Consider the following 22,822-nt stretch of genomic DNA (forward strand, 5'->3'; position numbering starts at 1 on the left):
CTACAGCAAACAACTGTATTCCCTTCAGCTAGACTCACCCAGTTGTTAACTTTTTGCCGTGGTTTATGTATATGTATGCTACCTCCCACGTAGCTCAGTTGATAAAGCATCTATCAGCAGTGTGGGAGACTTGGGTTCAATTCTTGGGTCAGGAAGTTCCCCTGGAGAAGGAAATGGCAACCCACTCCAGTATTCTTGCCTGGAGAATTCCATGGACAGAGGAGCCTGGCAAGCTACAGTTCATAGGATTGCAAGACTCAGACATGACTTAGCACTATCTTTCTTTCTTTCTATGTATATGTATAAATGATTTCCTGAACCAACGAAAGTAAGTTATGCAAATCATGAGAATTCATCTCTAGAAATTTAACCATATACTTCCTAAGAATAAGCACCTTCTCCATTTTTAACTATAATGCCATTATCACACCTAAGAAAAGTAGCAATTTCTTTATCATTCAACTGCCCATATGAAAATTTCTCCAATTACCCCTGCATTATTTTATACATGTTTTCGTTCAAATCAGAATCCAGTCAAGATTTACATATTGCATTTCATTGTTATGTCTCTTTGGTATTTTTAATCTAGAAGAGTTCTCCTACCCTCTTTTTTTTTTTTTTTTATTGGAGGATAGTTGCTTTACAATGTTTTGTTACTTTCTGAACACTCTTGGACGTAAATTGCAGCAAGATCTTTTTTGACTCATCTCCTAGAGTAATGAAAACAAAAACAAAAATAAACAAATGGGACCTAATTAAACCTAAAAGCTTTTACACAGCAAAGGAAACTGTAAACAAGATAAGACAACCCTCTGAATGGGAGAAAATATATGCAAATGATAAGGGGCTAATTTCCAAAATAAACAAACACCTTAGGCAGCTTAATATCGGGAGCTTCCCCAGTGGCTCAGTAGTAAAGACTCTGCCTGTAAAGCGGGATACCAGGGTTGAATCCCTGGGTCAGGAAGATCCCCTGGAGGAGGCCAAACCGATTCCAGTACTCTTGCCTAGAAAATCCCGTGGATTGAGGAGCCTGGCAGGCTACAGTCCTTAGGTTCATAGGACACGACTGAAGCGACTTAGCATGCACATATGCACAGCTCAATATCAAAAATACAAACAACCCAATCCAAAAAATGGGTGGAAGACCTAAATAGGTACTTCTCCAAAGACATACAGATGGCTAAGAGGCATATGAGAAGATCCTCTTGTGTTTTTTAAACTATTTTTAATTGTTAGTAATAAATATGATTTCTATAAATTTGTGTATGTGTGTGTACATACACACGCACTCACTCACAGGCAACAAAAGCAGGTCCACAGGTCAGCTTCATACTGCGTGTGTGTGTGTGGTGGGGGGGCAGGGTGCACCTCTGTACCCAGGTATAGTCTGTCAAAGGTCCCACTTCCAAAAGCAGAGTCAATATGGTCTGTCTTGGCCCATATTATGGGCCTCCCTGGTGGCTCAGTGGTTAAGTATCTGCATGCAATGCCCGAGACTCAGATTTGATCCCTGGGTTGGGAAGATCCCTTGGAGAAGGGAATGGCAACCCACCCCAGCATTCTTGCCTGGGAAATCCCATGGACAGAGGAGCCTGGCAGGCTACAGTCCATGGGTTGCCAAGAGTCAGACACGTCTGAGGGACTAACACTGGCCCATATTAGTGCATTTGATTATCAGGGATGGAAAGACAAAAGAAGGAAGTAGAATTCTTTTTCTCACTGCTATTAATGGAAAGTCTTAGCTCCTCCTCTGTGCGAAACTCTGAGGAGGAGGTGGATGAGAAACCTCCTCCTTGGAAGAAGAATCTAGTTGCAAATGCTCATGGCTGGGCTCTACCCCAAACCTACTCAGTCTGGAATTGCACTTATTTTAAAAACACCTCCAGCTGTTAGTCTGAATATTAAAGTGTGAGAACTACTATTCTAAAGACCCACAGATAAATTAAGAATTGGGCCCTAGCCCTGGCAAATTTTAGTGAAACCAAACCATAAAATGTTATCACTGACACAATAAATCCTCTTGAAGCCCAGAGGGAAGATCAGAGAAGGCTTCATCGGGGGACGTAGATTCTGAGTGGAGTTCAATGATGATATGGGTTAACCAATGAAGAAGGAGGGGGAAACCTATGGAAATGAGAGAAGCAGATGTTCTGCCATGTGACGTCCTGAAGATTTGGCAAAGAGGATGAAGGAGAGTCTCATCGCATCTGTGGTGAAGGGTTTCCATTTTTATTTTTTTCCTGAAGGATTGGAGAGCCACTGAAGGGCCTTAAGCAACCATGATCCAGTGGAGCAAAGGAAGAGCATGCTCGGCAGGCCTGAGAAGAGAGGATTGGAGGCAGAGCAGTTCCATAAGAGACCACTGAAGCTACAGAGGCAGAAAGTGAGGGCGGCAATGCACTGGGGCAGGAGCTGAAGTGCTCAGGATAGCGAAGCACCAGGATGTTCGGGGAGATGTGGACCTGGGGGGCAAAGAAAGGAGGCTAAAGCTGCTTCTGGGCTCTCAATTCAGTCTCCTGTGAATTGGTGACTGCGGTGCCTGTTGGACATTTAGGTAATAACGTTCCTTAGGTGGTTATCTGGTCAGGAGGGCCATGGTGAGAGCCTCAGACCCAGGAAAGGCAATGCAGTGAGCTCAGAATGGGGTGAGGAGATGGCTGTGGATCAGACAGAGGGTGTGGCTGGATTTGCCTGTTAAAGAAAGCAAGTGGTTAACCCATTTGAATGGGTGGAACCAACCACAAGGGATGCGGGTTTTGTTGCTGCTCTGGGTCCTTTGCCAACATCCTCTCTCCAGTGGTCTCTCTCCTCTTCTCCAGTGGTCTCCTAAGTGGAGGACCCTCCAAAGGAGGGTTCAAGACAATTTGTTGAAGATGAAGAGAAATTGTTATATATTTACTATACTTTTTTAAAATCTCATCTTTTTTATTTTTGTTTACATTTCATAATGGATAAAGTGTATTCCCAAAGTAATATAGATGGATGGATGGATACATACATAGATAGATAGATATCACTAATAAATACCCAGATATTAGGAGCACATGCTCAAATATATATTTTTTGCTACCTACAACAGTGAAAAGTCTTGAATGACCACTTTTCTGCATGACAAAGCTCAGGAAAGGACTCAAGAAGGAGATGAGGGAACACGGGTGAAGGTCTCGCAGGCCCTCTGCTCAGAGATCACTGGCCTCTTTCTGCTCACGGTTCTGCTCACTGATAGAACCCCAAGTGACAGAAAACTTGGAAGGTGTTCAAGTCCCCTGCCTTTTCCTGTTTTGAACACATGTTTAGAATCTTAAGACACTCAGTATTGGAAGAATCTTTGAGGTTGATTAACTCATTTTCTGCTTTCCTGAGAAGCAAAAAGAAAAAGGCAGGTTTGAGAAGAAATTTGGGGTCTGAGGGAGAAAAAGGGGAAGAAAGTGGAGAAAAGCCACTCTTTCTTCACACATTAACCTGGAACTGGTCCTGAATCTTGCAGGTTACATTGTTTTTCTGGTTCTCTGACTTGTGTGCAGGTGTTTTGGGGGGCGGGGAGGAAGGGTGGGGTTGAGAGTTAGCTGTTAAAGGCAAGAAAAATAAGCAGAACCTGTTTCTTGACTTGCCTGCTACGGGATCCACTCTCATCCTAACTGCCAGTGTGTCTGGAGTAGACTGGTTTCTGACGGCAGGCGATGAACTCACTCCAGGAATACCCACCTTTGACCACCTGTGATTGTATGGCATGGGCTCCGAGACAGAACTCCTGATGCCCAGGCATATGTTGTCAGCAGTGCAGCCCCAAGCTCTGGATTCATTTGTGCTTCATCTTGTGCTCCTCAGGGTGGAGCAGAGCGAGGCTCGGGTTCTCCTGCCAAAGGCACTCATGTGCTGAGCGAGCAGAAGGCAGAAGCCTGTGCCATCTGTCTTCACACTACACCCAGACCCTCCTGGGAAAGGAAGCCTTGGGATTGTGCGAAGGCCCAGCTTCAGGCCAAATCGTTTTTACTCCCAAACACGTTCTGACTTGTGTTCTGAGTAAATCTCAAGAGGCTTTAAAAGGCACAGCAGAGTCAACGCAGCCACCAGAACCAAAATACCTCTCCTTGAGACGCAGCAGGACTGGCTCTTGGCTTTGTGTCACTCACTCCCCTCAGAACTAGACTGTGGAGTTCATCATTTTCTATTTATTTTTATTTATTTTTAATTGGAGGATAATTGCTTTATAATGTTGCATTGGTTTATATTGTGAAAAGTGAAAGTGTTAATCATTCAGTCATGTCCAATTCTTTGCAATACCATGGACTGTACCTCTGTGCATGGGATTCTCCAGGCAAGAATACTGGAGTGGATTGCCATTTCCTTCTCCAGAGAATCTTCCTGAGCCAGGGATCGAACCTGGGTCTCCTGCATTGCAGGCTGAGCAATTTACTGTCTTTACTGTCTGAGCCATTTTTATTAATTCCTCACAAAAACATGAATCAGTCTTAACTATATATATATATGCCCTCTCTCTCTATAGCCTCCCACCCTCCTCCCATCCCACCGCTCTAGGTCATCACAGAGCATCAGGCTGGGCTCCCTATATTAAACAGCAGATTCCCACTGGCTATCTGTTTTACAGATGACAATGTATATATGTCAGTGCTACTCTCTCAATTAGTCCTAACCTCTCTTTCCCCATGTCCATAAGTCCATTCTCTATGTCTATGTCTCTATTCTTTCCCTACAAATAAGTTCATCAGTATTATTTAATATATGATACATCATTTTTTTAATTGAGGGACAATAAGAGTCATAACTGCTAAAGTGTAACAACAATAATACACACAATATTTTAATTTAGGGGACTTCCCTGGTGGCTCAGTGGTAAAGAATCCGCCTGCCAATACAGGAAACATGGGCTCCATCCCTGGGTTGAGGAGGTCCCCTGGAGAAGGAAATGATAACCCACTCCAATCTTCTTGCCTGGGAAATCCCATGGACAGAAGAGCCTGGCAGGCTACAGTTCATGGGGTCTCAAAAGAGTCAGACATGACTTAGCAACCAAACAACAACAAAAACATTTTATTTTTTATTTTTTTAATATCAATTTATTTATTTTAATTGGAGATTAATAACTTTACAGTATTGTATTGGTTTTGCCATACATCAACAGGAGTCCACCACAGGTATACACGTGTTCCCCATCCTGAACCCCCCTCCCTCCTCCCTCCCCGTACCATCCCTCTGGGTTGTCTCAGTGCACCAGACCCAAGCATCCAGTATCATGCATCGAACCTGGACTAGCCAGTCCAGGTTCGATGCAAAAACATTTTAATTTAGAATCAGAAAAGCAAGCTTGCTCACAGGCTATACGTATAAACAGGCCAGTGCTATAGGTTGTAATTACCAAATGGAGATGGGGTAAGATTGCTCAGCCTAGGGTAGAGGTGAGGATGGGATGAGATAAGGATAGTAGAAGAATGTGCCTGGATTACAAAGACAGAAGTTCTGATATCCTAACTAGGTACTGCTGCTGCTGCTGCTGCTGCTTCTAAGTTGCTTCAGTTGTGTGTGACTCTGTGCAACCCCATAGATGGCAGCCCACCAGGCTCCTCTGTCCCTGGGATTCTCCAGGCAAGAATACTGCAGTGGGTTGCCATTTCCTTCTCTGAACTAGGTACTGCTACTAGAAATAATGAGTTGAGAAAGCTGAATTCCTCCATTCTCATCACACTAATTTTCCTCCTGTAGTATTTTATTTCCTTGTGTTGCACAACAAAATTGCCCAGGATGAGGAAGAAAAAGCCTGGTATTCAAGTGCACAAAGAATGAGCTATTCATTGACTCCTTCATCATTTGCTTAGAATTGTTCTTGCTGGGGGAGGAGCAGAGCGCTAAACATTTATTATAACATCCAGAAGCACTGAGGTGTTAGCCATGATTCTGTAGCAGATGTAACGTAAGATCAAACATATGGTTTAAGAAAATTTTAAATTATTGTGATTTATGGAAAGCTTTAGGGGGTAGGTACAAAAATAAGGAAAAATAGATATTCAAATACAAACCCCATGTTACATTACTGACTTCTTTTTTTTTTAGTTTAGTTTTATTTATTTATTTATTTTTAATAGAAGGATAATTGCTTTACAGTATTGTGCTGGTTTATGCCAAACATCAACATGTCATTGTTGGTTTCTTAAAAAAAAAGATAATTGTACAACGAATTCTTTCCAGCTCTACATTCTGTTAATGCCATCTCAAGAAGGACTATATGTGAAGAAAAATAGGCCCCTCTTATCTTGTGTTCTTTCCTCTAAATGAAGAGGAAAAATACTACTGCTATATGATGTCTTGAAAGCCTTATATTAATTTTCTGGCTCAGAAAATTAGTTACATATACCAAGAGCATATGGTAAAAGAGGTTTATACCAAAAACAGTGGTTTTTGCTTTTGCATTTATTGATTACAACCTACATAAGATAGAGGGGGAAAGGGAGACGCAAATAACATTTTTATCATTATTATTATGTTATCATTGTCAAATAATATATTCTTGCACATATTTTCCTTTATAAAGACTTTACAAAAATAAGGGGGAAATTGAGTGTTTATTATTACATAATGATAAGATCATCTCAAGTAAGATAGATTTGGGTAAGTATCTATACTTCCCTTGATTTCAGGAACAAATCATCATGTTTCTAAACTGACTTCATGGCTTTTTATTATTAAATCTTCAAACCTATTCAGACACTATCAGCAAGCACAGTTACCCTCCAAATCCAATCAAACATTCAATTTTTAAAATATAATCTTTCTAAGTGTGCATATTTCTTCTCATTTGGAAAGCTAAATTTATGTCTACCCCTCAGAGGCAGACACTGCTACACATCTTTTCCTGAGATAAGTGCATTAAAAAAGCATCCTCCCCAAGAAGCCATCCTTGGCCTCTAATAAATTAATTCATTTCACAATATTTATAAAGTGCCTTCTGTGTGACGGACGCATATGTACGAGAAGCTTGGATTCAAAGACAAAGAAGCCACAGTCCACCCTCAAAGAGCTCAAGGTCTAGAGGGAGAAACAGATTCCAACAGCTAAAAGCTCTGAAGACAGAGGGAAGCCAGCCGCCTTCGCTGGTCTTTAGGGACTGAGGTTAGACGTGATCAATCTACACTGGGCTTTGGAGCACCAGCAGGAGTGAACCAGGTGAAAGAAAAGAGAGGGAGTATCTTCCAGGAAGACAGGGCACATTCTGGGTCATGGCAGATTTTGTTTTGTTTTGCATATCAGGAAGAAGTTGTTGGGGAGAGGAAACATAAGACTGACTTTTAAAAGTTAACATTTTGGGAGACGTCCCAGGTGGCCCAGCAATTAAGACTCTGCACTTCCAAGGCAGGGGACTTAGGTTTGATTCCTGGTCAGGGAACATGGCATGATCCCACATGCCATGCAGTGCAGCTCAAAATAAATTAATTAATTAAAAAGTTCACAATTTTCTCCTCTCTCTTTCTCTCCTTCGTAACCATCCAATAAAATCCAGGGATGGTCAAGGTGCTCCCTGGTGCCAGGGTCCAGCCTCCTTCCACCTCTGACTCTGCCATTGCTAGGGCATTAATAAGCCCTAGTTATCAATGAACCTGAGCTGCTTAGGCCTGCACAGCCTTCTAGGAGAGAAAAGCATCACAGGCCCAGCTTAAGAGCACTAGGCAGAAGCTCTACAGATCTCTCCCACCTTGACCCCCTTGGCCCGAACTCAGTCACATGGCCACAGCTAGTGTCAAGAGGGGCTGGAAAATATCCTATTTGGTGTAGTTGTATGCCTGGCTGAAAAGCAAGAAATCTCTTCCTATAGAACGGATGTTGGCAAACTTTTTCTGCAAAGGGCCAAATAGTAAATATTTCAGACCACACACAGTCTTTGTCAGAGCTTCCCTGATGACTCAGATGGTAAAAAATCTGCCTGCAATGCAGGAGATCGGTGTTCCATCCCTAGGTGGGGGAGATCCCCTGGAGAAGGAAATGGCAACGCACTCCAGTATTCTTGCCTGGAGAATTCCATGGACAGAGGAGCCTGGCGGACTACGGTCCATAGGGTTGCAAAGAGTCAGACACGACTGGGCAACTTATCACTCACTCACTCACAGTCTTTGTCATGGATTATTGTTGTTCTTCTGCTTTTTTGTTTTTCTTACAACTCTTTAAAAATGTGAAACCCATTCTTAGTTTGAGGCTCTGTAAAACAGGTCATAAGTCAGATTGGGCACACAAAGTGTGTCAAGCCTATGGAAGAAAAGAAAATTATTTAACCAGCATGAACTCTACAAGATTATGAACCACTTGGAGGAAGAGATTTGCCTCATTCACCTTTCGAGGCTAGCACAGTGCTTGGTCCACAGAGTAGATGCTTAATGTGGATGAGTGATGAATGAATGAATGAATGAATGAATGAATGGAAGATAGGGGAGATTAATAGCTACCATTTCTTATAATCCCATATTGTACCAATGATAATCCCTTAACATAGATTGTCATTTGAAGACCCCATTTTCTCCAGAGCTTGAAAAAAACTCTAGCCAAGAGCAGACGAGTGAATCTGCTGGGTTTTCCACCTGCTTCACCCCCTTAGCTTCCTAGAGTCAAGCAGCCCACTTCACCTCCCAACCACAGATGCAATTGGGTCCCAAATATTAGGGAGAGAACCTCCTTAATCACAGCTCCCCGTCCTCGACTTCCACTGCAGGCAGACAATCCTGGGAGTGCAAGAAGGTTACGGAACCAAAGGCCTTCCAGGTTCCTCCCTTAGACAGCCATAGGGGCAGCAGGAGAGCCTTGACTTGGTTTCACTCTTTTAAATATCACATGCTTGGCGGGAATGTCAGCAAAAGCCTTCAGGCTGAGTAGACACTTTTTAGTTCCCCTCTTCCTCCTCCTTCTTACTCAATATCCTGAGGGCATAAGAGGACTTTTCTTGTCTAAATCAGCCTGGTGGGGTGGGGTGGGGGGAAGCGTGGATCACTCAACCGTTCCCCTGGACGTCTCCTTGCCCGGGCTCAGAAAGTGCCAGAGGGCTTGGACTCTCCTTCCTGAGCAGACACAACAGCCCAAAGTAAGGAGTGGTCCTGTCCCTGGCCCCTGGAAGACCTCCTCAGTGAGACCACCCTCCCACTTCATTCTGCAGGAGTCAGGTAACAGCTGTGCCCAGGTTTCCTCTTTCAAATCAACACGGGATTTTTTTTTTGTTTTTTCAGCAGGAAAATGTACTGCCTCCAAATTCTGGCAGCACAGATTGTGCTGGCTGGAATCATTGACAGAAAGGCATGTTTTGTTGGCAAACAGCAGAAGAGGTGGCCATCAGACACCACAGCTCAGTTTCATTGTAGCCAGAGGGTGATAAGCAGATAAAAATGTGTCTGTCATTTGCTCTAGATGGGGCTTCTCACACATGGCTCTTCCAACGTCTGCTGTTGCTAGCATTAAACCGGAACCACAGTCCTAATTGAGCACAGATGATTGATGTCAGTCTTGGCTCCTGACAAGCCTGGTCTTACACTTTTGATGAAGAGCAAATTCCATTTTTTTCTCCAAAGCTTAAGAGCTAACAGGAAGTGGGGATTCATGTGAAATTCCTACACAGACTAGGGAAAAGGGGCTATGCTACCATCAACCTTGCCTTCTCAAAAGGAATTCTGGCAAAGTGGGACCAATGACAAGGGCTACAAGTCATCTGAGGAAATCCGAAATTTAGTTGGTGCCTTCGGCCCTCTTGTATGAATTGGGGTCTCTCATGAAAATATCACAGTGCTTTTTCCCCACTCCCTTTAACTAAACTTACAATGAGGTAATTAAAATGGACCTACCAACAGCATGACTCTGGGCCAGTCGCCTAACCTCTCTGTGCCTCAGCTTCCTCTGCTAAAACAATGAGAATAATAATAGTACTTACCTCCTAGGTTTGTTGTGAGTATAAAATTATACATACTTATTGGGTATTAATAATAATAAATATTATTAAAGATTTAATATTTATTAATATTTTCATATTTTAACATTAGAGATTACTCTGTGTAGAAAAATAGATGGGTTTATGAACATAAGGCCAAATCATGCCTTTGCTTTTATGTACAGGCTGAGAGACTGTTGGGAAGGATTTTAGGTTGATCGAAACAAGTATATACAAGGCAGGACACAAACTTTAGATATTTTGATGCTCCTAGAAATTAATGATAAATGAGGGGCAGGAGGACTAGACGGTACCTTTCAATAAAACTATATCTTTTAAAATGCTCCACTAAAGATGATCATGAATATCAATGGAATTTTAGTGTAAATTCATGGGACACACTGAAGAAGTTAGGCTTCTGTTTCAAACAGAAATGTCTGGGAAGGACTCCATTTATCTTGGAAAATTATGTTAAAAGTTCAAATCCATGCTTTCTGTTTGTTATTTCCATCCATTTAACTACCGGCTCACTTCTAAGGCTTCCCAGCTCCTGTAGGAATCCAGAGGCCCCTGCTCTAGACTCAGCGTTTAGTAAAGCCTGTTTGGAGGGAAAATTCTAAAAGCTCCGGCATTCTAAAAGCAGCCTCATTGAGTAGTCACACCGCCACCTAGTGGCGCAAAGGCTAAATACGTGCAAGCGATTGCCTTGAAGCTTGTTCTCGCCTTGTTGCTGCTGCTGCTGCTTAGTCGCGTCTGACTCTGTGCGACCCCGTGGACTGTAGCCCGCCAGGCTCCTCCGTCTAGGGGATTCTCCAGGCAAGACTACTGGGGTGGGATGCCATGCTCTCCTGCAGAGGCAGGACCCAGGGATCGAACCCAGGGATCGAACCCAGGTCTCCCTCATGGCAAGCAGATTCTTGACCGCTGAGCCACCAGGGAAGCCCTCTAGCCTTACTGACCCTTAAAAATCATGTTTTCTTTCTACTATTGGAATCGCATGTTAAGGAGAGAAGTGAGGTGGGGTGAGGGAGAAAAAGAGAAGGAGAGAAAATCAGGGGAAGTAGACAAGATCTTTCATTGGTCTGAGGCGTTAGTAGCGGCTGCTTCTGGGTGAAAATGTGGAAGAGGACTGTGGTTCACTGGCAAAGTTAAAACTGTGGTCCCAGGGGTTTTGGTTAAGACCATGGTTCCAGAATCAAGAAATGAGCTTGAATGGGGCCTCTGCCATTCACCGGCTATGGACCTTGAGTGAATTACTGAACTGCCCCATGCCTTGGTTTCTTTGTCTATACAATGGGGATAACAATAACTTCTCTGTGGTTTATTATGAGCTCCTAGCAAAGAAGGCAATCCATAGCATTATCTATTGTCATGACTGTTTTTAAGAGGAAGATGCTCCAGAAACTGCTATCTCAAAGATCAGGCGGTGCAGGACAGTGCGCCCAATGGTTGAGCAAACGGGACAACCAGATTCTGATTCTGCCCAAAAGTAGCTGTGTGACCTTGGGTGGATCACATATCCTGTTTCCTTTCCTGCAAAATGAAGAGCTTGAATTCATTGATCATTTAAGGTTATTTTTTCTTTCTCAAACACTGTAAATCTAAGGCAAGTCTTCCCATTAAAACTGGCCCACCTTTAAGGTTCATTTTGATCTTTCTTTTTACCAAAGCCCAGAGTCAAGCGTCTCCCAGGCATTTATTTCTACAACTGCTGGCAGATGAGAAATAGCCAGCAACTATAGCTACAACTACTGATACAGTTTTCACTGTATCAGTCACAAGGAATAAACCAAGTATATATTTGGTCAGGATGAGAACCCAATGGAAAGTCCTAGAAACTGAAGAATATTCCCCCGTCAGAAGCTGGTCTAGGATTTCTCATACATTTGAAGAGTTCAGAACGTGTTTTGTTTTGTTTTTTATCTCTGCTAACTAGCCTCGTTAACATGACAGGAAACCAACAAAACCTTTGAGCTGTACAAATTCAGTATATACTTTATTAGTAGTGTTGCTAAGTCTGTGCCACCCATGTTGGTTAAACTAGTAACTGATCTTGCTTCCAAGAGCCTGTAAATGCCACTGAAACTCACCTACAGCATATAAGTATTAATAATTCTCTATTCTGTTGTTCCAAGCCAGGGACCATTCCACTAGAGACACCTTGCTCTGAGATGATCACTATGGTGGCCCAGAAAAGATAATTATGAAACAATGCTTCCTGCCCTTCATCCTAAACAGCACCCATGCAGGTGCTCAGACATTTAGAGTAATCAGAACAAAGGCATCCTGGATCTCTGTGAGGGTGGGTGTATTCATTCCTTGTGGATCCTATAACAAATCACAAACTAGGTGACGACCAACAACATGAATTTATTCTCTTAGAGTTTTGGAGGCTGAAGTTTTAAAATCAGAGTGTCCACAAGGCTACATTGTCCCCAAAAGCTCTAGAGGAAAATCCAGTTTTTGCCTTTTCCAACTTCTGGCAACTTCTGGGGCTTCCCTAGTGGCTCAGATGATAAAGAATCTTCCCACAATACAGAAGACCAGAATTCGATCTCTGGGTCAGGAAGATCCCCTGGAGAAGAGAATGGCTACCCACTCCATTATTCTTGCCTAGAGAACTCCATGTACAGAGGAGCCCAGCAGGCTACAGTTCAGAGTTGCAAAGAGTCAAACACAACTGAGTCACACACACACACACACACACACACACACACACACACACACACACCATTTCTGGCAGCCTCCAGCATTCTTTGGCCTGTGGGTGCATCGCTCCAAGCCTGCCTCCTCCTTCACAGGGCATTCTCATCCTCTCTGGTCTTTTCCTCCTTGTATCTTATCTTACAGGGACACGAGTCCTTGGATCTAGTGCCACTTGGTAAATCAGGATGATCTCCTCATCTGATCCTAATTATACACAACCCTCTGTTTCAAATAAGGTCACATGCACAGGTTCTGAGACATGGACATATATTTTGAGGTTGCTACCATTGAAATGACTCAGTTGAGTAGAGAAGACAGGGCAGAAATTTAAAAAGACAAGCAGCCTCTGCACCTCAGTTCCATTCACCCATGCTGAATCAGTGAAAAAAAGGGAAAGTCACTCAGTCATGTCCAACTGTTTGCAAGCCCATGGACCCTAGCCCACCAGGCTCTTGTGTCCCTGGAATTCTCCAGGCAAGAACTCTGGAGTGGGTTGCCATTCCCTTCTTCAGAGGACATTCCTGACCCAGGGATCAAACCCGGGTTTCCTGCATTATAGGCAGTTACTTTACCATCTGGGCTACCAGGGAAGCCCATGCTGAATCACGGTAGCCCCCAAAGACATTCCAATCCTTGCCACGGAATTTCGGCAACTCAATAAACGTGTGAGGATAAGAGCAAGAGAGATCCAAGGTCCCAGTGGTTTTGAATCATTTTGTACCCAAATACACCAGGTGATGTCACACCTTCCCATTTGTACTGGCTGGGCTGGTCAGTCTCCATAAAGAAATCTTTGAAGAAACAAAACAGGATGCATTGGGACATTTAACATGTGCAGCTTGAAAAAATCCCCAGGGTGATTCCGCCACACCCTGTGCCTCTTTCCTTGTCTTAACCTCAAAGTAGACCATTCAAAATATCTGTATTTACTCTATCAGTCAAAAAATAACTTCAGTCAGTGACAATGTGCTTATACTTCTCAAGTCGATTTTGTTTTTATTCATATTAGAAATTTGACACTGGTCCACTGTTATGTGTTAGTCACTCTTACATGTGTCATTTAAAATATTCTAGAAGTTAAAAAAAATCTTGAGTCGAAATTTCATCTGAACAGTAAGATGTTTACATATAAGCTTGATATTATTGAAATACCATTTTTCCTCCCTTTTGAGACATTTTCTTTTTTTTAATTGACGTATACTTGGAGAAGGCAATGGCACTCCACTCCAGTACTCTTCCATGGAAAATCCCATGGATGGAGGAGTCTGGTAGGCTGCACTCCATGGGGTCACTTAGAGTCAGACATGACTGAATGACTTCACTTTCACTTTTCACTTTCATGCATTGGAGAAGGAAATGGCAACCCACTCCAGTGTTCTTGCCTGGAGAATCTCAGGGACAAGGGAGCCTGGTGGGCTTCCGTCTATGGGGTCGCACAGCGTCGGACACGACTGAAGCAACTTAGCAGTAGCAGTATACTTGATTTACAATACTGTGTTAGCTTCAGGTGTAAAGCAAATTGATTCAGGTATATATATATGCACATATAAATATATAATTTTTCATTACAGTTTATTATAAGACATTGGCTATAGTTCCCTGTGCTCTACGGTAAAGCCTTGTTGTTTATCTCTTTTGTACATAGGAGTGTGTATCTGTTAACCCCATTGTTGTTGCTTACTCGCAAAGTCAGGTCCAACTATTTTGTGACCCTGTGAACTGTAGCCCACCAGGTTCCTCTGTCCATGGGATTTTCCAGGCAAGAATACTGGAGCGGGTTGCCATTCCCTTCTTCAGGGGATCTTCCTGACCCAGGGATCAACCCCCCCTCTCTTGCATTAACAGGCAGATTCTTTACCGCTGAGCCACCAGGAGAACCTGTACTCTTAATTTATCTCTTTTCCCTCTTTCTCCTTTGGTAACCATGAATTTGTTTTCTATGTTCGTGAGTTTGTTTCTGTTCTACAAATAAGTTCATTTTTATTATTTTTTAGATTCCATCTATAGGCACTATCATATGATATTTGACTGACCTCACTCAGTATAAGAATCTCTAGGTCCATCCATGTTGCTGCAAATGGCATTATTTTGTTCTTTCTTATGGCTAAGCTATATTCCATTGTGCATATATTGGAATATATATATACTGATATATACAGATATAGCTATATATATATCACATCTTCTTTATCCATTCATCTGTTAATGGGCACTCAGGTTGCTTCCACATCTTGCCTATTATAAACAGCATTGCAGTGAACACCGAGGTGCTTGTATCTTTTCAAATTAAGAGTTGTCATCTTTTCCAGATATTTGCCCAGGTGTGGATCTGGAGGATCATATGGTAATTCTATTTTTAGCTTTTTAAGAAACCTCCACACTGTTCTTCATATTGGCTGCATCAAATTACATTCCCACCAACAGTGTGGGAGGATTCCTTTTTCTCTCCATCCATTCCAGTATTTCTTATTTGTAAACTTTTTAATGACGGTCATTTCAACAGGTATGAAGTGATACCTCACTGTAGTTTTGATTCGTATTTCTCTAATAGTGATCTTGAGCACCTTTTCATGTACCTGTTGGCTGTATGTCTTCTTTGGAGAACTGTCTATTTAGGTCTTTTGATTTTTCGTTGTTGTTGTTTTTTTAGTTGTATGAACTGTTTGTATATTTTGGAGGGTTTCCCTGGTGGCTCAGTGGTAAAGAATTCCTGCCAATGCAGGAGATCCAGATTCCATTCCTGTGTTGGAAAGATCTCCTGGAGACGGGAATGGCTACTCACTCCAGTATTCTTGCCTGGAGAATTCCATGGACAGAGGAGTCTGGCGGGCTACAGTCCATGGGGTCACAAAGGGTCGGACACAACTAAGCAACTAACACTTTTCTTTCTTTTCATCTTATCTTTAAGTCTTCAAGCCATTTTGAATTTATTTTTGTGTCTGGTGTGAGGGATGGAGTCATTTTGATTTTGCTCTTTCAATCACTGTAACTTAGATAAAAAGAAAAAATATCTCACTGTGTGAAAATATAAAAGCACTTTTTTTCATATTGGTTCACATCCTTCTTCAACTTCCCTCTGGTAGTAAACTTGAAGTTTCAGTCAGCTGAACAATCAACACTAGCCCCAGAGGACAACGGATAAACCAGAATGGTGCTCCAGACCCTAAACCGAGAGTTACAGGACTCACGTCACTGACTGTAGGGAACAGCTCTTTAAGGGGAAAGAGATTTAATATAGTTATCTACTTAAACCCCAACTCCTACACCAGACACACTTAGACCAAACATCTAAAAAAGCAGGCAGCATTGTTTGTCTTCTCTTAGCTGTTTCCCCTTTCCAGGTGATCTGTGATGTTGCAAAACCAGTCAGAATATTCTGGCCAGAGACCTACATCCCCTATGTCACATTCTGTCTCCTTGTTGATGTCAGGGTATTGATAGAACAGATGTTAACACATCATCTGCAATGATGAGGGGTTCTTGAACTGAAGGTAAATTACTAGGGTCTGATGGGAACTTTTTTGGATTAGAATAAGAAACAAAAAGTTCTGTATGTGAGCTGAGACTCTAAACTCCAAATACAAACTACACAAGAAGGAAAGAAAGTCATGATTCTATGATGTAAGGAGAACATGAGACATAGAAAATCTGGGTTTGGATCTCCATTCTACCATGTGCTTGAACTCCATATACCTTTCTGTAACAAGAAGAATTTACCAGGCTTTGGGAGGATCAAATGAGATATTACACGTGGAATTTTTGTTTTTAAGTGTGATTATTAGTTCTAATAATAGAATTAGTAATGGGTATAAAATACCAAACTCCAGAATGTTTTTTGCCGTATATACAAGCAAACAAAGAAAAATATTGAGATCATCTGTACCCTAAATAAGTAATCTTAGTAAAGCACAGATTTTGAGCTAGATAGGTGCAAAGTGCCACATACCAGAACTAACACATTAGCAAGGAATCACTAGGACCCTCTGGAGAAAATAAAGAAATGCACGAATGAGTGGGTATGTGAAAACCCAGAGCAGCTGAAGTCATGCAGCACCTTGGAAAATTGAGGGTGCCTGAGAAAAGAGAGTGGCTAGGTGTTAAGAGCAGGATATACACCATGAAAAGGTTGAAATTGAGAACCTCAGAGTTTAAATGAGAAAAGGTGCAACCGACAGTAAAGAACCCATGACAACAAAGATGAGAGAAATTGCTCATTTCATGGCAGGCTCTTGCTGCTGTGACTTCCAGGAGAGGAAAACAAGGGAGGTCAGGACTGCGGAGTGATTATATTATTTAATCCTGATTTAAAATAGTGAGTGCATTTTCTTCCAAGTTCAAAAGAAATGGAACAGAAATGGGTTGAGAAGAAAGAGGTATGAGGGAAGGAGTCCACATATTCTGTAAAGTGAGGTTTCAAAAATCATCCATGTCTCTGTGGATGGATGTGAATCTCCCATAACCTTCCATTTCTAATGTCTAGTTGTTTTTTTTTTCCCCCCTCAAATCACACTCTGGCTCCCTCACTGACTGGCAGCTAGCTGTTCTCTGTCTTGATGGGCCTGTTGAAATCTTCCTCCTCTAAGTGGTTCTCGTCACACAGAACTTCTCAATGCTGGGAAGGAAGTCTCTAGAAAACCCCACAGATGGCCTCCTCTCCCCACCCCCACTCACTCCATGTAGACCTTGCCCTTTCAGTTTCTAACTTCCCGTCAAGGGCAGAAAGGAACTGCCAGGCTTAGTGTCAACGTGTGTTTACGTGTATTGAGAGGGATGTGGGGGCTGAGGAAAAAAAGAAGAGAACATTTCTGTCCTGTTTTTCCTATGCCAAGGAGTATCTTTCTCAGCCATCAAGAATGTTTTATTTCAAATTTCATGTGTTTGGCAAAGTGTGTTCTCTTTTGCTGGTTCATACTCTTTTTTTCTATGAAAATAGAATAGCCATTAGAAACAGTAGATGAAAATAAGATTTCTTTGGGGTGACACTTGGAGATACAGAAAAATGAAATGACTTATGTTGTATCACCATGTGCACATTAAATATTATCCTAAGATCCAAATAAGTCCCTAGAAAGAGATCTATAAAAACACTTCAATTATCTGTAAGTTCATTGGACAAAATGTAAATTCCTCAGAGATTACCCTCTGATTTCATATAGTTAATGCAGGCTAAGTGAATTATCTGCTTTTGTTTTATTGACTACACCAAAGCCTTTGTTGTATGGATCACAACAAACTGAAAAATTCTTAAAGAGATGGGCATACCAGACCACCTGACCTGCCTCCTGAGAAATCTGTACACAGGCCAATAGGCAGGTCAAGTGGTCTCGTATTTCCATCTCTTTAAGAATTTTCCACAGTTTGTTGTGATCCACACAACAAAGGCTTTGTTATAAAGTAACAGTTAGAACTGGACGTGGAACAACAGACTGGTTCCTAATCAAGACAGGAGTAAGTCAATGCTGTATATTGTCACCCTGCTTATTTAACTTATATGCAGAGTACATCATTCAAAATGCCAGGCTAGATGAAGCACACACTGGAATCAAGATTGCTGGGAGAAATATCAATAACCTCAGATATGCAGATGACACCACCCTTACGGCAGAAAGTGAAGAAAAACTAAAGAGCCTCTTGAAAGTGAAAGAGGAGAGTGAAAAAATTGCCTTAAAGCTCAACATTCAGAAAACTAAGTTCATAGCATCTGGTCCCATCACTTCATGGCAAATAGATGGGGAAACGGTGGCAGACTTTATTTTGGGGGGCTCCAAAATTACTGCAGATGGCGACTGAAGCCATGAAATTAAAAGACGCTTGCTCCTTGGAAGAAAAACTATGACCAACCTAGACATCATATTAAAAAGCAGAGACATTAGTTTGCCAACAAAGGTCCATCTAGTCAAAGCTATGGTTTTTGCAGTAGTCATGTATGGATGTGAGAGTTGGACTATAAAGAAAGCTGAGCACCGAAGAATTGATGCTTTTGAACTGTGGTGTTGGAAAAGACTCTTGAGAGCCCCTTGGACTGCTAGGAGATCCAACCAGTCCATCTTAAAGGAAATTAAGTCCTGAATATCCATTGGAAGGACTGGTGCTGAAGCTGAAACTCCAATCCTTTGCCCACCTGATGTGAAGAACTGACTCATTTGAAAAGATCCTGATGCTGGGAAAGATTGAAGGCAAGAGGAGAAGGGGACGACAGAGGATGAAATAGTTGGATGGCATCACTGACTCAATGGACGTGAGTTTGAGTAAGCTCCGGGAGTTGGTGATGGACAGGGAAGCCTGGCATGCTGCAGTGCATGGGGTCACAATGAGTTGGATATTACTGAGTGACTGAACTGAAATGAATTATATCCTAAGCAAATGTGGGCTAAATTTGCTGTGAAAACTGTATGCAATAACAAAAACCCATGGTTTCAGAACTGTTTATTATCAACATCCTATCAGCATTCCATTAACATCAAGAAGTCAAAAATTTACAGAAGAACAAACTTCAGAAATACTTAAAGAGTCATATTTAATTTCCTCATCCGTTAATGGTTAAGTCATCAGAGCTATTTGGTCAGATAACCGGGAAGATGTTTGAAGGTTCTAATTTGTAAAGTGATGGTGATTTTCAGACCTGATCTTTCAGGACAAAGGGAACACAAAAGCCGAACCGATCAATATACCTGGAGAGTTCAAGGTGACTCAGCATTTGGGAGATGGGCCTTCGCCGGCTAAACTTTACCAATCGCTGAGTGACCTGGCTTCCCCTACTTCAGTTCAACCCAGAAGGGAGAACCCAGTGGGAACCAGGAAGGAGTGCAGAGCAGCAGGTGCCTGAGATCACAGAAGAGGGAGTGATGATGCACAGTGGCATCCATAGAGGTTACTGCCAAGGTGCTGCTCAGTCTAGCCTCCGGGAGGAAGCCAGGCACACACACAGCTACCAGAGACCCCACTCGTGCCAGCTGTTTTCTTCTGACTACATTATACCTCACAACGCGAGGCTGAGGTGGGTCGTCTACCGTTCCCTCTCCACCTTCTCAAGTCGCTGACAAAAATGTAAGGGGTTGTCACAGCAGGGGCTGCCACTGCTTCTTCCGCTGCCAGCCCCTCCTCCCTGGGCTTTGACCAGCCTGTAGCAGCCCTCTCCTGCCCCAGGAACTCAATTTGTGGTGAGAGGCACGTTCCCACATCCTGTTAAAGAGGGGCTTGATGCTCCCTTCAGCATCAGAGGCTCAGCCAACTGGAATTCATAACAGCCCATTTGCCATGAAGTAGACAGGGAGGTTTTGAGAATAGATTCATGGCTGGGTTCAACACTCCTTAAGAAGCTAAGAAAATTGTTTCTCTTACTATCATCTGTCTGATCAATCACAGAGAAATTCAAACAATTCAGCCCATCAGCCAGTATGTTTATGTATATATAATAATGGCTGATTTGTGTTGTTGTGTGGCAGAAACCAACACAACATTAGGTCCTTCCCTGGTGGCTCAGATGGTGAAGAATCTTCTGGCAATGAAGGAGACCTGAGTCTGATCCCTGGGTCAGGAAGATTCCCTGGAGTGGGAATGGCTACCCACTCCATATTCTTTCGTGGACAATCTCATGGACAGAGGAGCCTACTGGGCTACAGTCCATGGGGTCACAAAGAGTTAAACACAACTGAGTGACTTAAAGTTTCACTTTTCAACACAACATTATAAAAATATTTTAAGTATTTAAATAAAAATAAATTAAAATTAGCAATTATGAAAAGAAATGAGTCAGGAAATATGGGAGTCCTTATTTGGGTGGGGAGAGACAGAGGGGGAACATTTTTGAGGAAAAAAAAAAACAGGTCCCTGATTTTTCAAATCCTTAAGGAAACAGAGTACACACATTAAATACATAAATTATGATTCATTTAAATATTTAGACAGTGTTAACAGAGATGAAAAGACTTTACTTCAGTTTCAATGTCTATTGTAGAACTTGCTGTCTACCATCTTGAGAAGCTGGGTCATAAGTACTATATTTTTAGTCAGCTGCCATGAACTCTATCTTGACAATCAAAAACAATGAAAGTCATTTTATTATACAATTTCTAACAAAAAGGGGTTTTAAGACATTTTATTTTCAGACTAAAATAACTGCACCCCCCCCCAAAAAAAATTCTCTTTTCCAAGTTTACTAGGTGTAGCAGATCAATTCTATTTAAAGAGAAAAAACAACTTATCTGTGTGTGTATGTGTGAAGTCTGGGAGGGCTTGGCTTGGTCATGAAGAATATATTTCTATTTTCTTTAATCTAAGCAACAGAAATCAATGAGGCTAAATACTACTATTGTTCTATGAAAGTTTGAATTGCATGAGTCGAATCCAAATTTTCACCAGCCTATTCTTACCTCAGGGGTGGTAAATTTATCTGGCTTATAGAAGAATGTGCTATCTTTTCAGTCTTTTTGCTATACTTCTGGTCAGTCCTGGGCTGAGTGGATCCTAAATTTGAAGAACATGAGCCATCACTTCGGCAGGAGCTGGGCTCTCCCGTGCAGTGCACCACCCTTCATCTGCCTCCTTCCCTCTTCACTGGGCAGGAGTAAGGCTGACTTCCTGGAATACTTTCCCATTACATATGCATCTCCTCTCAGCCTCATATTATCCTCTGATGTCACTCTACATGGGGTTCTGTTCTGGGCAATAGTGACAGTGGTAGGAACTAATTTTGTTCCACAGGTAGAACCAACAATTCAGACCATATTTGAGCAATGATATGTTATCTCAACATAGCAATAAAAAAAGAAAATCTATACATGGTAAAATTGATCAGAGATTCAAGAAAGAACAAGGAGGATCAGAGACAGAGAAAGATTTGAATAAACTATTGTTATTTGCCAACTTTCCTCATGATTGAAAGCATTATATGTGATCAAGTAAAATCATTTTCTTCTCTTATTCCATGGTCTCCATTTAGGAAAGAATAAGAGCATCCATACTAGGGGTTCATTTTCCTCATGAGTTAATTACAAAAGTGATACTACCCCATCTTAAGGAGCAAAATCAAGCTCAAAGTTATTTTATGTTTTATTATTTGTTGGCTGCGCTGGGTCTTGGTTGCTTTCTGCAGGCTGTCTCTAGTTGTGACCAGAGGCTACTCCCCAGTTGCAATGCACGGGCTTCTCATTGCAGTGGCTTCTTTTGTTGAGGAGCACAGGCTCTAGGCACTCGGGCTACAGTAGTTGCAGCATGCAGGCTCAGCAGTTGTGGCTCAAGGTGTAGTTGCTCTGTGGCATGTGGAATCTTCTCAAACCAGGGATCAAACCTGTGTCCCCTGGCACAGGGGACAGGTGGATTCTTATCCACTGCATCACCAAAGAAATCTTCAAAATTATTTTAAATCCATTAGTTACCCAAGATTTGTGGGTGTTTCATTTCGTTTGTTTTACAAGTGAAACTTTACAAAAATGAGACTTGAAAGACAAGGAACTTTGAAAACAATCTAGTGATAGTCTCTTGTATTATTTAGTTTCTCTACAGTTTTTTGTAGGTTTTAGAGTATATTGCATTATAAAAATTAAAAACAGGCTTTCTGGTAAGATGTTTCTAATAATCCAGGAGTAAGAGGATTAGCTCAAAGCTTCTCAGTCTCAGCACTGTTGGGACTGATAATTCTTAGTTTCAGGGGTCGGTCCTGGGTATTGTAGGATGGTTAACAGCAGCTCTGGCCTCTATTCATGAGTTGTCAAGAGCACTTTCTCAGTCAGCCATTTCAATCAAAGGCATTTGCAGACATTGCAAAAACTGCCCCAATTTGAGAACCACTGGATTAACCTAATATCCAAGACATATTTAAAACCAAGCAAAATCCAGTTACCAATAACAGTGATAGGGTATTACCAATTTTTCCATATGAAAATATGTAGATGAACTAGCTACAAAAGAAAACATTTTCTTGATATGTAATTTCTTGATGTCTTTCCTAAATGCCATCTCAGTCTTTGTTTAAGTATATATATTTGATTCACTGCCTTTATGTAAGTTGCTGAAAGCAAAAAAGATTTTCTGGAATCTGGAGTTGTTAACTAGAAGTTCAGAGGATGTAGCTAAAGTATTTTTGCATCTTCCCAGGGACTATGGAAAACATGTTAAGTTTACATCAATGAAGATGTATAATTCTCAGGAAGGGGAAAATATGAGGTCTAAAGGAAATTCACTTCTATCAAGAGCATTTCT

General features: G+C 41.8%; 1 protein-coding gene across 5 annotated transcripts in view; it reads left to right on the top strand.

Moving 5' to 3' along the window:
• The window catches only part of FYB1 (FYN binding protein 1), a 175,172-nt gene that overhangs the window by 46,632 nt on the left and 105,718 nt on the right, over window positions 1–22,822 (top strand). The window contains exon 1 of one of the 5 annotated variants that reach the window (XM_042233839.2): window positions 9,039–9,082. The exons of the other annotated variants lie outside the window; for them this stretch is intronic. The gene's annotated coding sequence lies outside the window, so the exon portion shown is untranslated. Of the gene's footprint in view, window positions 1–9,038; window positions 9,083–22,822 lie in introns of those variants that run through there. 5 annotated transcript variants of the gene reach the window in all.

The sequence above is a fragment of the Ovis aries genome, chromosome 16 (genome assembly GCF_016772045.2).
Source record: "Ovis aries strain OAR_USU_Benz2616 breed Rambouillet chromosome 16, ARS-UI_Ramb_v3.0, whole genome shotgun sequence".
NCBI classification, from domain to species: Eukaryota; Metazoa; Chordata; class Mammalia; order Artiodactyla; family Bovidae; genus Ovis; species Ovis aries.